Genomic DNA, 12,174 nt, shown 5'->3' with positions numbered 1-12,174 from the left:
TGCGCGCTTCCTGGCATAGCACACATTTTATGCAAACTGTTATTACTCAACCCCCCTGCTGCGTTGCACAACTCGCTGCATATAATCTGCACATTCTGACAACTATTGGGGGTCATACAAACATTATGCAAATCATTATTGTTGACATTGTTCTTACCAATCCCGAGCGCCGCGTCATCGATCGTTTGTCCCTCCGGGTACTGCATGTCCTGCGCCGACCCTGGCGCAAGGTGATGACCTCGCCGCTGTCCCTCTGGGTGCTGCGTGTCCTGTGCCGACCCTGGCGCAAGGAGATGATCCCGCCGCTGTCCCTCTGGGTGCAACGTATCCTGCGCTGACCTTGGCGCAAAGAGATGACCCCGACACATGGGTGTGCTCCGCGTGAACCGTTGGAAGTGGTGGCGCAACACCGAACAAAGCGTAGCCCGTGCTCTCGCTTCCTTGCCTCTGATCCCTGCTGCTCGGACGCCTCTCGCGATGCTTTCTCCACGGCGCGATAAACTGCTGCTCGCGATTAGGGTTGCTCCGTTGCGGTGTTGAGTCTGCGCTAATGAAAGCCCTTGCTCCCTGCTCCCGCTGCCTCATGCTCCCCAAACAAGATCTCTGCGGGATGCAATGACGCCTGCCTGTGCCGCTGTATTCTTTCTGATGAACTCGTTCCCTGGCACGGTAAGGTTATTCCAGTCGACCTGCTCGGCTCCCATTCGACCTTGAGTAATGGCGGCTGCTTCTTGCGGGTGAAAGGTAACGGGGTGGTTGATGACGGTGACCGTGATCCCTCGCCGCGCGTCGTCTGCGTTGACTCTCTACCTCACTGCGATGGCTGCCGACACGTGCTGCCGCTTCCGCTGTGCTGTTGGTCCAACACCCCTGTGGACTACGATGCTGCCTCCACGATACTCGGACCGCTGCTCCCGCTCCTGATGCCGATACCGCTGCTCCTGCCTCTCCACGGCTTGTTGTAGCGTGGATCGTGATTTGCGCTGCTCCCCTGCGGTGTCCTGTTCAGCGTGATGAAAACTGCCAATGCGTGCTGCCGCTCCCGTTGCGCTGTGCTGTTGGTCCAACACCTCTTTGGACTACGATGCTGTCCGCTGCCTCCATGATGTTCGGACCGCTGCTCCTGATGCTGGTATCACTGCTCCTGCCTCTCCACATGCCTGAAACAGCTGCACCATCGATACCCAGCATTGCCTGCTGTAAGCCCTTGTCGGTGAAAAGTGACGTCCGCTGCTTGCCGCTGGCGATGCTCTCCCATGGGACTGTGACCGATGCCGTCTGCACTGAGAGAAGGGCCTGCATGGTTACGCTGCTCCCGATGTACCTGGCTCCTCTATCCCGGCTTCTGGACCATCTGATTCTGTGGCCGCGGGCATGCCTTCATATCTGGCCGCTAAATCGACCAAACCGTGCTGCTGCTCCGTGCTGTTGGGTGCCTCTGCCTCCTTGCCGCTCTAAATTCCCCCTTCCTCTTCTTTGTTCCAGCCGGGGTCTGGCCACCAGGGTCAACTCCCTCTGCCTGAAATCCACTCTGCTCCTGCAGTTGCAGCCTCTTCTCCCTGTGGAAATCTTCGTTCGGTATGACTTCCTCCCCCACCTCCTCCTGGACACTGTGGGATCATTTGCTTTCTGCTGGATCTCCCTGGCTCTTTGCTCCCGCTCTTTGCTACTGTCGCTGGGAGGGAATGCTGCATCTTTCTGCTGGATCTCCCTGCTGGCTCTCCATGCTTGCGTGCTCCTGCTGCAGCTGGGACCCCTTGCACAACTTGTAGTAAGAGATCTGCTCTGCCTGCTGAGACTACAGGCTACACGTGGCTCTGGGCCTGCTCTTTGTTCTCCAGAGACTGGGCTGCTGGATGCTGCATGGTGCTGCTATCTGTTTGCAGCTCTAGCCTGGAATGCAGCCTCCCTCCTCTGCTTCAGCCTTTTAACCCCCTCATGGCTCTTTCCTCCCCCTGCTAGCCTACTGGCAGCCCTGCTCTCCTAGGTGTGACGGGGAGGACGGGTATACCTGCCCCCGTCCCTCCCTTTTCCCCGTTTGGCCCGCGGCCGCGTGTGCCCCCCCTCTCCCCTATACCGCTGCAGCGCCATTTTGTCGCCTATGCTCCCTATGTATGTGCTGCGGGGACAGGGGGAGGTGATTGCCGGTGACTGTGTGTGCGCTGTGCGGGGGGAGAGGTGAGAGCTGGTGCCTATGTATGTGCTGCGGGGATGGGGGGAGGTGATTGCCGGTGACTGTGTGTGCGCTGTGCGGGGGACAGGTAAGAGCTGGTGCCTATGTATGTGCTGCGGGGATGGGGAGAGGTGATTTCCGGTGACTGTTGCGCTGTGCGGGGGGACAGGTGAGAGCTGGTGCCTATGTATGTGCTGCGGGGAAGGGGGGGAATGAGTGCCGGTGACTGTTTGTGTGTTGTGCGGTGGGAGAGGTGAGAGCTAGTTGCTTTATATGTGCTGGGTGGGGGGTTTAGAGCGGGCTCCTACATCTGTCACACTGGGCTCAGTGGCCATCGCTGCAGCACCAGAGCAGTTAGAGAACCAGAGCTGCTACACTACATGTCAATCATTACTCCTCCCCTCGGCACCCCCACTGAAACCCGTGATGACTGTGGGCACCCCCTTCGCTCACTGACACCCGTGATCATCCCCTCCACTGACACATGCGATGACTATGGGCACCCCCTTCCCGCGCAATCACTGATGACACCACCCTCCCCCGCTGACACCCAAAATCACTGTAGACACCCCCTTCACTGACACCCACAATCACTGTGTCTGGGGACGACAACTAGGGGTCCGAGATGGTTGGTGCAATGTGTATAACAAGCTCTACCTGGTGCAATGTGTATAACGCTCTACCGGGTGCAATGTGTATAACGCGCTGTACCTGGTGCAATATTTTTATGTGCTCTACCTGGTGCAATATATATAATGCGCTCTACCGGGTGGAATGTGTGTATTGTGCTCTACCTGGTACAATGTATATAATGCGCTCTACTGGGTGTAATGTGTATAACGTGCTCTGCCTGACGCAAAGTGTATAACGTGCTGTACCTGGAGCAAAGTGTATAACGTGCTGTACCTGGAGCAAAGTGTATAACGTGCTGTACCTGGAGCAAAGTGTATAACGTGCTATACCTGGAGCAAAGTGTATAACATGCTCTACCTGGTGCATTGTGTATAACGTGCTCTACCTGGCACAGTGTGCGTAGGAGGGTCTACCTGGTGCAATGTGTATAAGCGGCACTACTGTGTGGTGTAATGTGAATTGGCACTATTATGTGGCCACGCCTCATCCCCATGAAGCCACGCCCCTCCGGCTCGCACTGCCTATACTTTACAGTCTGGGAGGTGGAACACCAATTCACTTTCTGCCTAAGGGTACCAAAATGTCTAGTTACACCTCTGGTGCAGGGTGTCCTGCATACTACACAGCCCAGCAGCATTGTCACCCCATCCCCCCACCTTGCAACACTTTTGTAGTGTCCAAACAAGATTAAGATTAATACGAACCTTCATTCCAGTGGGACCCAGAAAAAGACCGGTAGGACCCCAATTTTTAAAAGCGAGCGGTCCCTGGGACCCACTTTTTTTGGGGCTCAGCGCGATCACTGAAAACATTTTATATCCGCTAGTTTACAGTTCCTTGAGCGACCCCTAAATATCATAATATTTAAATGAAATTTTGAACATAGTGTTTTTACACCAAATGGAAAATTTTGGGAGGGTCAGACCAACATTTTTTAAACTTTTTTTTTTGCCATATAAGTAAGGACCACCCAAAAATATATTTTTATATAGCCCCCCAACCCTCCTTTTTAGCAGCCTATCCCTAACCCACCCCGGGGGTGCCTAAACCTAAACTCCCATCCCTGCAGCCTAAACCAAACCCCCCTCCCCTCACAGCCAACCCCCCCCCCCCCCCCCCCTCCACCATGGATTACCTCTGTGATGGGCCGCCACAAGCTCGTTCGGGATCCCAGCGGTCGTGAGTGATTCTGGTGCTGGGCTTGTGACCCTATTTGGGATGCTGGTGTCCGAGTACTGTCAGTATTTCGACTTCCGGATCCTGGCCACCGGGATCAATTGTGTATAAATGTCAGGTGTAGTATGATTGACCGGCTATTGGGATCGCCGGAAAACTGGCAGCGGGCGAGCGCAAAAGAGCCCATTGCGGGCACGGTGGCTATTTATTCTCCCTCCAAAGGGAGAATAGTTGTCGTATCCCAGCAGTCGTGATTCCCGGCGTCGGTATGCTGAGCGCCGGTATCCTGACAGACGGTATATCGAGTGTCACCCTAAATGCATACTTCCCTATAGATTGTAAGCTTGCGAGCAGGGCCTTCCAACCTCTATGGGTGGTATCTTTTTTTTATCCCCCTATTCAGTTAGGTCCCGTGAAAAACACCCATTTTTCGCACAAGGGGGGGTACTTCAGAGTTGATCGCAGCAGCAAATTTGTTAACAGTTGGGCAAAACCATGAGATGTGCAGGGGGGGGCAAATATAACGTGCAGAGAGAGTTAGATTTGGGTGGGGTGTGTTCAAACTGAAATCTAAATTGCAGTGGAAAAATAAACAGGCAGTATTTACCCTGCACAGAAACAAAATAACCCACCCAAATCTAAATCTCTCTGCAAATGTTATATCTACCCCATCTGCAGTGTACATGGGGGGTCATTCCGAGTTGTTCGCTCGGTAAATTTTTTCGCATCGCAGCGATTTTCCGCTTAGTGCACATGCGCAATGTCCGCACTGCAACTGCGCCAAGTAAATTTACTATGCAGTTAGGAATTTTACTCACGGTTTTTTCTTCGTTCTGGTGATCGTAATGTGATTGACAGGAAGTGGGTGTTTCTGGGCGGAAGCTGGCCGTTTTATGGGTGTGTGCGAAAAAACGCTACCGTTTCTGGGAAAAAGCCACAGACCTATGTATTTTTGCGGCACATATCGTGGGTCTAGAGGGCCCTTTTTGCGGATTATGCAAGCATAATCCCCGATAAATGCCAGCATCGGGGATAAACTACGGCTTATAAAGGCTTATAAAGGCTAATTGGATTGTCCCCGGCGAACCAATTAGCCGAGGTAAATTTTACATTGAATGTAATATGTATAATTTTCAGATTTTTTTTTCTCCTGTTCTCAAAGGCATCCCAAAATGAAACTTATACCAAAGAGAGATTGTTTTTAACTCTAACATACTTTATGTACAAATTTTATTTGAAAGTACACTTTTTTAGATATTCAAGGTGAAAGGTCACATCATGTGACCTTGAAATGTAAAAGTCAATATTTCAATCGAAAACTATTTTTTATGAAAACTATGGTTCCTTAGGTTCAAAACAAGACCAACATAAAAGTTATACCACAATTAGAAGCAAAGTTATGATTTTTTTTTAGTTGATGTTGCAAGCATAAATTTAATTTTTTTTATCATGTTTGCAACCCTGTTGCAGGAACACTGTGTATCACTGAGGGCTAAAATTTTACATATGAAAGTAACTTTTTGTCATCTTAGATCCTACCAAATTTCAAGAAAATCTAAGACGGTCGGGATGAAAAGTTGTTTTTTTTGTGATGGTGTGGCACGGAATGACCCTGAAGTCTAAAGGTAGAGAGATTGGTCTTTGCTGAAAGCAGGTTGTGGATATTTACAGTACCTGCATAAAGATTTTTGAAAATGATTTTCTAAATAAAATTTACAAAAGTTGTGTCTGTTTTGCCATATACGTATACAGTGGTAATTAAATTAAAAAACGGGGTCGTTCAATGTCATATTCTGATTCTATAACCACTGTCCAATCCCCAAATTCACCCGTAACGAAGTTACTTTTCTGACGCATAGCCTACAAATATTTTTAATTTGGGAAGGTTATGTTTTATTTATAGTTTTTCAATGCAAATACAGTTATTACACCTGCTGCTACAGTATACTGTACATAAAAAGAGCTGTACTGAATATTTTTTCCACATTTGAGCAGCTTGCTATTTTCATCCTTTTACTTTGTACGAAAATAAAATGATTCTATCTGTATGTGTAAAATATTTGAGATCATGCTGTATTAACAATAGGATAGATGGGAGCCTTACACACACAGGGGCCCCCACACGTAGCTACATCACCAGCATAGGGAGCACTGTGGCATACAGTATGTGAACTGGGATTTCTGTATGGTATAATGCAGGGGTGGGCAACATGCGGCCCGCTGCCTGGCCCGCTGTCTCCCATCAGTGTGCAATGACAAGCGGCCCGACTGGCTGAGCCGCTTGTCATTGCGCTACACTGCTGCCAGACACGACGCCGCTGAGGAAATCCCGGTCATGTCACAGGGTCTGCTGACCAGGATCTCCTCTGTGATGTCATGCGCTGGGCGGCACGGGGGGCGGAGCCACAGCAGGAGCGGCTAGTGGTGGGCAGCAGCAAATACTCCGGGGAGCGGCAGCAGCAGTGACTCCGGGCAGCAGCAGCGACTCCGTGAAGCACGGGCAGCGGGGATCGGGCAGCGGATCATCTTCCACTGTGAAAAAAAGGTAAACCCCCTGCCCAGCCAGTACCTGAAATGGATCTGTACTTAAGCTGCAATATGGGTTCAGGGATGGGGGGGGGGGAGGGTAGATAAAAACTGCTATATAGGTGGGGGGAAAGGGGGGTAGGGACTGCTATATAGATTCAGGGAAGGGGGTAGGGACTGCTATATAGGTTCAGGGAAGGGGGGTAGGGACTGCTATATAGGTTCAGGGGAGGGGGGGAAGGAAGGGGATTAGGGACTGCTATATAGGTTCAGGGGAAGGGGGTAGGGACTGCGGTGCATGTCGGGTTCAGACCCGATTTACAAGATATTTTGTGTATGTCCCTCGATCATTCACTGGAAGTGTTAAGCGGCCCCCAGCTGAAATAATTGCCCACCCCTGGTATAATGTGAGCTGGGTGCACTACAGTGTGTTCAACACATTTGTGGTACTGGGAGTATTTACACACTGGGGGTAATTCCAAGTTGATCGCAGCAGGACATTTTTTAGCAGTTGGGCAAAACCATGTGCACTGCAGGGGAGGCAGATATAACATGTGCAGAGAGAGTTAGATTTGGGTGGGTTATTTTGTTTCTGTGCAGGGTAAATACTGGCTGCTTTATTTTTACACTGTAATTTAGATTGCAGATTGAACTCACCACACCCAAATCTATCTCTCTCTGCACATGTTATATCTGCCTCCCCTGCAGTGCACATGGTTTTGCCCAACTGCTAAAAAATGTCCTGCTGCGATCAACTTGGAATTACCCCCATTGCACTTTCTCATAACATCTCCAGCATATTATATTGCCCCGTACTATTGATAGGAGTGCCTACTAGCTAGTCGCCCTGGAGCCTCCACAAACCTTATTCTGGCGCTGATCAGAGATGCTGCTCAGTGGCTTACGACGATCATGTTTAATAAGTGTGACCGTAGGTAATCATATTTGTTTTTACGACCTAGCCCTCCTTGAAAAAAAATGTCTAAAGATATACAAGTTGAGTATCCCATATCCAAATATTCCGAAATACGGACTTTTTTGAGTGAGGCTGAGATAGTGAAACCTTTGTTTTTTGATGACTCAATGTACACAAACTTTGTTTAATACACAAAGTTATTAAAAATATTGTATTAAATGACCTTCAGGCTGTGTGTATAAGGTTTATATGAAACATAAATGAATTGTGTGAATGTAGACACAGTTTGTTTAATGTACAAAGTTATAAAAAATATTGGATAAAATGACCTTCCGGCTGTGTGTATAAAGTGTATATGTAACATTAATGCATTCTGTGCTTAGACTTGGGTCCCATCACCATGATATCTCATTATGGTATGCAATTATTCCAAAATACGGGAAAATCCGATATCCAAAATACCTTTGGTCCCAAGCATTTTGGATAAGGGATACTCAACTTCTAATATACAAAAAAAAATGAAAATGTGGACTAATCATAACAATACTTTGTGTAAGTGGGCTTTTATCTAAAACCACTACAATTACTAATTAAAAATATTTTTTATTCCCAGTCGTTGTCACAGAATCTCCTATTTTAGAAGTAACATGTCCAGCAGAACAATACCATTACATTTTTCCCCGGAACTTTACATCTGTTGATACACATAATTTATAATATGATTGTTATGTACAGTTCTCATCACAAAACTTAATTGTATGAGCAGTAGCAGTGCACTATTGTAAACTACCAACAGTCCCTACCAGTCTTTGGGGTGTGGTATGGAAGGTAGATAGTAACTAGGTCGACAGTGTCTAGGTCGACCACTACTGGTCTACAGTAACTAGGTCGACATGTCAAAAGGTCGACATGAGTTTTTAGTGTTTTTTTGGTGTCGTTTTCTTCGTAGAGTGACCAGGAACCCCAATTAGTGCACCATGTCCCCTTGCATGGCTCGCTTTGCTCACCATGCTACGGGCAAGGTGCATCGCTCCGCTACCGCTTCGCTCGGCACAGATTACCGTTCCAATCGTAGTCCACGTGGATCAGTAAGTATGAAAAGGTTAAAAAAAAGAAGAAAAAAAACCTGAAAAACTCATGTCGACCTTTTGACCTGTCGACCTAGAACATGTCGACCTAGAGACCCTGTCGAACTAGAAACCCTGTCGACCTAGTTACTGTCGACCAATAGTGATCGACCTAGATAGTGTCGACCTAGTTACTGTCGACCTAGAGACTGGATCCCCAGTCTTTGCCAAGTGGTTATAATTTATTCATTTTGTAACGATACATTGTTTTCTTTGCCATTTTTTTTTATTCACTCGTCTGTTCATAATATCTTCTGTAGTCATTTTTTTTTCTTGTTTACCAATGATAGCGAAGAAATGGAATTGGTTGGTGCACAGGTGATGTGTAAATTGTAACTAGATACTGTATGTCAATCTGAATTTTGAGACCGGCTCATAGGGGGTCATTCCGAGTTGATCGTAGCTGTGCTAAATTTAGCACAGCTACGATCATTAACTCAGACATGCGGGGGGACGCCCAGCACAGGGCTAGTCCGCCACGCATGTCAGTGCCGCCCCCCCCCCCCTCTTCCCCCTGCAGAAGTGCAAAGGCATCGCACAGCGGCGATGCCTTTGCACTTCAAGAGTAGCTCCCGACCAGCGCAGCTTTAGCGTGCTGGTCGGGAGCTACTCATCGCTCCCCGGCCCGCAGCGGCTGCGTGTGGTTGCAATGTTCCGATGGTTCCCGGTCGATGTTTCAATGTTGGGGGGGGGGGAGTTAAAAAAAAATGTCCTTTTTTGTTTTAGCTAAAATCATTTGGGATAAGGTTAAATTCATGTTCTTCACCTAATTCACTCATTAAAAAAAACCTACAATTTTGGACCGTTTTTTGGCGAAAAAATTAGTCAGTTAAGTGGTTAAGGTGTAGACAATACTTCCCAAAATTAAGAAAAAACATGATAAATGAGCCAAATAATTAAAACAATAGAAGATTTTGTGTCGTTAAACATAAAAAGTATTAGCCTTAACTTCCACAATTTTGACTTGCACACAAATGCAATTGCATCTCTAAGTACATCTGATTCTAGTTGCTCAGTGTATTTGGCCCAAAATCTGCTGCTCACCGCAGGATTTTTCCAAAGCAGCAGCTGTTCTTTGGGATGCGCTGTAATGCTTTGCTCAATTGTGTAGATCATTTTAAACTGAAGGTGTCTTATAATCATTGCATAGTAATGATAATAGCAATAATAATAAAACATTGTAAATAGCAATAAGAAGTAAAATTAGAATAATACTCCAATGCTATATATGGCAACCCCCCCCCCCCCCCCCCCCAAAAAAAAAAACACAAAAAAACAGAAGAATTCCAGTTTGCAAAATAATTATTACATGGTGGAGAGAAGTTAATATCATTCTCTCTATTCCACATTTGCAAATATATATTTAGACCTGCTATTTTAAACAAAGCAACAAAGAGACTAATAAATAACTTATATAAGTAAAGATTAATTTATATCCCTTCCCAGCTCCCTGAAAATTGTAAGACTACAAGATTTGGTAACTAGTCCACAAAAAACTGCAGCAGAGCAAACAAATATGTTACAGTTCAGTGTTGCTAGAACCCTACAACATGAAATAGAATTGTACCTGGTGTGTTGATATTCTGATTCTGATGGTGTCTGAAACTGCACTAAGCCCTACTCTTATCTAAACGTATTACCTGACCTAGTGTCCTCTAAGGAGAAAATAACGCAAGGGGCCAAACACACAGAGGATCTGTAATTACTGTAGCAAAATGTAGTTTTATCTGTCGTCCTTTGATAATCTGGAGAAACGTTCGTTTTTAAATTTCAATCAGCAAGATAATGTGAAAGTGAATATTTTTTACTTCAATAGATAATTATTAAAGATTTCACAGAACCAAAAACATCAAACAAAAATAAAAACAGAAGGATTGGGGGATACAGTAAGAAAAAAAATGGTGGACAGTGGTGAAAATGTGAGATCAAATTTCAAAGAACAAACAGCCAGAAACATGTTTAAACAGAGATAGCAGACAGGATCGGTATGTGATCCCGCCGCACGGGATGGCGAATGTCAGTATACCAACATCGGCATCCCAGGCTCTAGAATGCCGGCAGGGGTCCGAGCGCAACAAAGCCCCATGTAGGACACCCATAGAGGGGGAATCACCTATGTCGCCTGTATTCTGGCGGCGGTATAGTACCCCCAACGGGTTCCCAGCGTCGGTTTTGAGATGGCCGGGATCCCAACGGGCGGTATGTTAACCGCATACCTAGCATACAGGTGTAAACCTACGGAATACAGCTATGTAAATGTGTATCCACATGTGGAGATGCAGGGGATGATACATTAGCAAAGCAAAGAAGCAAAGAAAAACTGATGAACCCGAATCAGGTATATCGCTGCGTGAACATCAGGGAAACTCAGTGATCGCAAATACGGGCTATTGCAAAATTGCTGCCTAGGACCCATGTTTGACAGGGTTGCACGATTTAAATGAAATGATTACATCAACGATTTAAATCAAATGATTAAACCATGATTTAAATCAAAACGTTAAACTACAACTTTTGCTTAGAAAGAGATAGACGTGTAGGTGGGGGCAGTCCTCCTTTTTTTTTTTAGCTCAGTTGGGGAGAATAATGGATGGTGTATAGGAGATTCTACCAAGTATATACTACCAAGTGACGTATGCTGAAATACTGTTGCAGACTGTTTGGAGTCCTTAATGAAAAACTGTCCATTCTTGTTAGACATAAAAAATGAAAGGATTTTTCCCACGCACTCTGAGGGCTGTTAGTAACAAGAACTGTATACTATATAATAATAGAAAATTTAGAGCTCTTAGTTACATATATTTTGCAAAAAATATGATAAGCCTCCAGGACACTACACGGCGGCTCTATTGCTGGAGGTCCCTAATAATAAGTTTACTTCCAGGGCGTGGACCCCACAGAGTCGGCTCAGGCCCAACCACCCGAGGGCAGCACACCGTTGAAATACTGAAGTGTTAAGATGTGTTAATAAGAAAGAAGCAGGAGCTATGGGTTAGGAAGTGATACAAAAATAAGGGTGTTCGTAAAATACTCAAAAGAGTAGTAATAGTGGAAAAATAAGAGTGTTACACAAGTGCTAAATAAATATTATGGTGTACTACCCCAAGGTAGCCCGGTCACACCAGACCTGGGGGGTACCACTCCCCAAACCCACACACAGCATAATAATAATTATATCCACTATGGGTCATATAATTGCTTAATGTACGGCCACATGATAATGGCACATACAAAATATATCCAGATTGAGAGCTAGCTACCTGGAGTCACCCCTATAGCCTACAAATGGCACTACAGGACCCAGCATGCCCACCTAATGCTGGCTCCATCAGGGCCGTCTTAACAGCAGTGTAGGCCCCTGGGCACAACAATGCACTGGGCCCCCTACCCATCCTCCAACGGTAGGGGTGGGGGGTGCTATCAGCGGCAGGTTTGATGTCCGGCGGGTGGTGGGGGGTGTTCTATCTTCTGCTCAGCATGTAGGACCTGGAACAGTAATTTCTGCTAATTACTCATTTACTGCACAAATGGGGCTAAACTGTAGAAGGGGGCATTGGGCTGAATGAATGGGCCCTGTTACATGACTTCCAGAGTGTTAGGGGGTGTTTAATACGTAGGGGAGG

General features: G+C 46.6%; 1 long non-coding RNA gene across 2 annotated transcripts in view; it reads left to right on the top strand.

The window, feature by feature from the left end:
* Positions 1 to 12,174, top strand: part of LOC134947903 (uncharacterized) — a 218,053-nt gene that overhangs the window by 45,194 nt on the left and 160,685 nt on the right. The window contains exon 3 of one of the 2 annotated variants that reach the window (XR_010182848.1): positions 5,515 to 5,607. This is a non-coding gene — a long non-coding RNA (uncharacterized LOC134947903). Of the gene's footprint in view, positions 1 to 5,514; positions 6,040 to 12,174 lie in introns of those variants that run through there. The other variant, XR_010182847.1, reaches the window with a different exon arrangement.

This window comes from Pseudophryne corroboree, chromosome 8 (assembly GCF_028390025.1).
Source record: "Pseudophryne corroboree isolate aPseCor3 chromosome 8, aPseCor3.hap2, whole genome shotgun sequence".
NCBI lineage: Eukaryota > Metazoa > Chordata > Amphibia > Anura > Myobatrachidae > Pseudophryne > Pseudophryne corroboree.
The sequence above is the reverse complement of the archived record's forward strand: the minus strand, read 5'-3'. Positions and strand labels throughout refer to the sequence as shown.